Consider the following 5,366-nt stretch of genomic DNA (forward strand, 5'->3'; position numbering starts at 1 on the left):
CATGGTCTGTGGCAGGTTGAATTTCTTCAACTGCCTCAGGAAGTACATCCTCTGCTGGGCCTTACTGGTGAGGTCCTGGGCGATGGTCGTGCCCAGGAAACGGAACGACTCCACCGTATTGACTGGGGAGCCGCGCAGGATGAGGGGGGGGAGCAGGGCTGAGTTTCTCCTGAAGTCCACTGCCATCTCCACTGTCTTCAGAGCGTTCAGCTCCATGTGGTTCTGGCTGCACCAGGATGCCAGATGGTCAACCTCTGTAAGCAGACTCATCACCCTCGGAGATGAGGCCAATGAGGGTGGTGTCGTCTGCAAACTTAAGGAGCTTGACAGATTGGTGTCTGGAGGTGCAGCCGTTGGTGTACAGGGAGAAGAGCAGTGGGGAGAGAACGCAGCCTTGGGGGGCACCGGTGCTGATGGTCTGGGTATCGGAGACTTGCTTCCCCAGCCTTACGTGCTGACTCCTATCAGTTAGAAAGTCTGTGATCCACCTGCAGGTGGAGTCAGGCACGCTCAGTAGGGAAAGCTTGTCCTGTAGCAGAGCTGGGCTGATGGTATTGAATGCAGAGCTGAAGTCCACAAACAGGATCCTGGCATAGGAGCCAGGGGAGTCCAGGTGCTGGAGAATGTAGTGGAGGGCTAAATTTACTGCGTCGTCTACAGATCTGTTAGGTCTGTAGGCGAACTGCAGTGGGTCCAGCAGGGGGTTGGTTATTGTCTTTAGGTGGTGGAGCACAAGGCGTTCAAAGGTCTTCATAATCACAGAGGTCAGGGTGACGGGTCTGTAATCCTGAAGACCTGTGATCTTTGGCTTCTTGGGGACCGGGATGATGGTGGAGGCTTTGAAGCAGGACGGCACCCTGCAGCTTCCAATTTGGACAGTTTAACAGGTCTTCATGGAGGTACATAGCCAATGGTGAATATTTTGTCCCGGTATGAAAAAAGTAAACAGGTGAAACTTCAACTCAAGACACTAAAAACACACAAACTTACAGTGTTCTGTCCTTGCCCGGACCTTTCATCCGTCTTCATCACTGAAAAGTTCATCTCAGCAGGCTAACCGTGAAGGGTTGTCTGTAAAAAGAACAGAACGATAAACTATATTCTCTTTTCTATCTCCTTTTTCTTTCTCTCATTCATCTTCCTCTACTTAGTGATACTGTGCTGTTCTGTCATTTTTCAAAGATATGTCAGCTTAAATTAGTTTGCCTTGTACTTCTCTTTCACATACAGTATGTCCACTGTAAGATGACCTGTTCTATTGGTTGCTCATAATATGAGTGACCTAGAAACCTGAGCATATGTGGGTGCTGTACTTATTTAAGTTCACCTGGATGATGCCAACAGTGAAATGGCCATAATCTGATGTCAAATTTGTGCTGCCTGTGTGTTACTGCATTCATATGAATGTGTGGTTACCTGTCATGATTGCTGATGCTCAGTGTTGTCATCACTTCCCACAGCCGGTAGGTTCTGAGCGCTCCAGCACCCATAGGTGATCTTCTTGGTGTGTTTACCTGGCATGTGTGGTGGGAGACAGGGAAAGACCATCTACATAACAGACTTGACTAAAAATGAACAAAACTATAAAGTATCTGTGTATTTGTGTTGTGTGTGTATTACCTAGTACAGGGATCTTGCGTGTTGTCTGCTAACAACGGGCCCGTCTTTGACCACAAGATGAAGGACATCTGATCTCTGTTGAAACAAATGATAGCAGGAAGTATTGGGAGCGATTAATAATAATTTTACAGCTACCGTTGTCTACATAAAAATGACAGTTGCTCTGTTTGAGTGATATAGTCTGGAATTATGAATGTGCTGACACTGGCATTGGATTTCCAGAGAATTAAGCCAACTCTTTGGTAATATGATGCATGATTGTCATACCTCATGCTGCTGTCTATCTGGGATGATTTATTGACGCTGGCATCCCAGAGGTAGATGAAGCTGGATTTTTCAGCAATCACTGCCAAAATGTCTCCATCTTTATCCCAGTCCATCCCCACACAGCGCCTGAGGGGAGTGGGAGGAAGAAGAGAAAGTGGAAAGGATCTTACTGTAAAATACTTTTGAACAGAAAATTGGAGCCAAAAGTGATGTGCTCACCCTTACCCCGGTAGGTTGAGTTCAGTCCAATGTGTCCATGTCGATCAAATATTTTCACTGAGTTGTCTTGTCTGTACGATTAGAAATATCATGTACATTTAGGTACTGTGCTGATGTAAATCTTGTATAAAGAGAAGTAGATTATAACAGTTTTCTTTGGTTTTACTCACCCTGCAATAGCGATATAATTACCGAGTGTTTTCTGCCACTAATACAGTAGGGTAGAACCTGCCCAGGGCTAGAACCTGCCCAGGCTTTGACGACGAGGATGAAAACACTCTGTGGACACAAAGATCACTTTTTAAGTAAGTTTTATTTGGGAAAAGACATACAAAAACTTGAAATTAAAGTAGCATCCATAGTTTTCTACAGATACTTATAACATAAGTTCCAGGTCAATAGTTTCCAGTCATCCTAACCAAAAAGATTACTTAATGTTAGCTATGACTGGACACTGGGCTCAGCTGCTCTTAAACATTCAAAAGTTTTGAACACACAAAGTATTTTTGACAAACCAGAAGCAATATAATTGTAAATTTGGTGTTTAAAAAATAAAATGTGAAAAGTAAGATGTAGGCGTAAGGGAACACATAAATTGAACCAACTGTAAATTACCTAATTCTTGACTTTTCTGTTGCTCTTTCCATCTGTGTTCTGAGGGTCACTCCACCAATTTTACATGTCAAAGTGAATTTAAAGCGAGGGTAGGCAGAACGTTTTTGGCATCATTGGGCAAATAATTCCATAATAACCTTTCAGCATATTGTCATTGAAGTGTTCTGAGAGAAAACTAGACTTCTCCTCATGGCTCTGTTTTCAGGCTTTAGAAAATCTAGCCCATAACGGGAGACTTTGGCCAATCACAGGTTATTTCAGAGAGAGAGAGTGTTCTTATTGGCTGTTCATTCAACGGAGGTAGCTGTCAATCACTCACGAACTCCGATCAAGCGGTCAAACCAGGCAGCGCTGATCAAATATGAATACATTTTCTGTTACTGTAATGCCTATTTCTCATGTAAAATGTGTTCAGAAACATCTTGTAGTGTACTATTTAGCTGTAAAATGAGAAAGTTTGCTCCGGCTGGAGGAGCAGCGGCTATACTCCAAGTCCCTCACGGATGACTGAGCTTCCCACGGAAGGGAGACGCCAGCCACCCTCCTGAGGAAACCCATTTCGGCCGCTTGTACCCGCGATCTAGTTCTTTTGGTCATGACCTAGCCCTCATGACCATAGGTGAGAGTAGGAACGAAGATTGACCGGTAGATCGAGAGCTTTGCCTTCCGACTCAGCTCTCTTTCCGTCACAACGGTGCGGATACTGCCCCCGCTGCTCCGATCTCACGTTCCATAGTCCCCTCACTCGCGAACAAGACCCCGAGGTACTTTAACTCCTTCACTTGGGGTAAGGACTCATTCCCTACCCGGAGTAGGCAATCCATCGGTTTCCTGCTGAGAACCATGGCCTCAGATTTAGAGGTACTGATCCTAATCCCGGCCGCTTCACACTCGACTGCGAACCGATCCAGTGAGTGCTGGAGGTCGCAGGCCGATGATGCCAACAAGACCACATCATCTGCAAAAAGCAGCGATGAGATCCTCGGCACACTGAACTGCAAACCCACCTCCCCCCGACTATGCCTCGATATCCTGTCCATGAATATCACAAACAGGATTGGTGACAAAGCGCAGCCCTGGCAGAGGCCAACCCCCACCGGAAACGAGTCTGACTTATTGCCGAGAACCCGAACACAGCTCTCGCTTTGGGCGTACAGGGATTGGATGGCCCTGAGAAGTGACCCCCTCACCCCATACTCCCGCAGCACCCCCCACAGTATCTCCCGGGCGACCCGGTCATACGCCTTCTCCAAGTCCACAAAACACATGTAGACTGAATAGGCATACTCCCAGGATCCTTGCGCGAGTGAAGAGCTGGTCCGTTGTTCCACGGCCAGGACGGAATCCGCATTGTTCCTCGGCCGAACCCTCCTTTCCAGCACCTTGGAGTAGACTTTACCAGGGAGGCTGAGTAGTGTGATACTCCTGTAATTGGCACACACTCTCTGGTCCCCCTTTTTGAACAGGGGAACCACCACCCCGGTCTGCTACTCCTTAGGCACTGTCACCGACTTCCACGCAATGTTGAAGAGACGTGTCATCCAAAACAGCCCCTCCACACCCAGAGCCTTGAGCATTTCTGGACGGATCTCATCAATCCCTGGGGCTTTGCCACTGTGGAGTTGTTTGACTACCTCAGTGACTTCCACCAGGGAAATTGATGATGATCCCCCATCAGCTTCCAGCTCTGCCTCTACAATAGAGGATGGTGAGGAGTTCCTCAACGTGCTCCTTCCACCGCCCGATTACCTCCTCAGTTGAGGTCAACAGTGTCCCATCCTTACTGTACACAGCTTGGATGGTTCCCCGTTTCCCCCTCCTTAGGTGCCGGACGGTTTTCCAGAAGCACTTTGGTGCCGACCGAAAGTCCTTCTCCATGGCTGCTCCGAACTCCTCCCACACCCGCTGCTTTGCCTCCGCTACGGCCATGGCTGCTGCTCTTTGGGCCTGTCGGTACCTTGCAACTGCCTCCGGAGTCTACCGAGATAACATATCCCGGAAGGCCTCCTTCAGTCGGACGGCTTCCCTGACCACCGGTGTCCACCATGGTGTTCGAGGGTTGCCGCCCCTTGAGGCACCTAAGACCTTACGACCACAGCTCACCACCGCAGCTTCAGCATTGGAAGCTTTGAACATCTCCCACTCGGGTTCAATGCCCCCAACCTCCACAGAGATGCCAGAAAAGCTCCGCCGGAGGTGTGAGTTGAAGATCTCTCGGACAGGGGCCTCCTCCAGACGTTCCCAGTTCACCCGCACTACCCGTTTGGGCTTACCAGGTCTGTCCAGAGTCTTCCCCCACCCTCTGATCCAACTCACCACCAGATGGTGATCAGTTGACAGCTCCGCCACTCTCTTCACCCGAGTGTCCAAAACATGCGGCCTCAGATCAGACGATACGATTACACAATCGATCATCGACCTTCGGCCTAGGGTGCTCTGGTACCACGTACACTTATGAGCATCCTTATGTTCGAACATGGTGTTCGTTATGGACAGTCCATGACTAGCACAGAAGTCCAATAACAAACGACCACTCGGGTTTAGATCAGGGAGGCCGTTCCTCCCAATCACGCCACTCCAGGTGTCTCCATCGTTGCCCACGTGCGCGTTGAAGTCTCCCAGCAGAACTATCGAGTCCCCTACTG

General features: G+C 48.6%; 1 long non-coding RNA gene across 1 annotated transcript; it reads right to left on the bottom strand.

The window, feature by feature from the left end:
• Positions 1-1,419: 1,419 nt before the first annotated feature.
• Positions 1,420-5,012, bottom strand: LOC141772049 (uncharacterized). Its single transcript, XR_012594832.1, has 5 exons — positions 2,299-5,012; positions 2,113-2,177; positions 1,888-2,013; positions 1,621-1,695; positions 1,420-1,514 (listed from the first exon to the last, which is right to left on the bottom strand). It is a non-coding gene; the product is annotated as an uncharacterized LOC141772049 (long non-coding RNA).
• Between the last annotated feature and the right edge of the window lie 354 nt (positions 5,013-5,366).

This window comes from Sebastes fasciatus, chromosome 8 (assembly GCF_043250625.1).
Source record: "Sebastes fasciatus isolate fSebFas1 chromosome 8, fSebFas1.pri, whole genome shotgun sequence".
NCBI classification, from domain to species: domain Eukaryota; kingdom Metazoa; phylum Chordata; class Actinopteri; order Perciformes; family Sebastidae; genus Sebastes; species Sebastes fasciatus.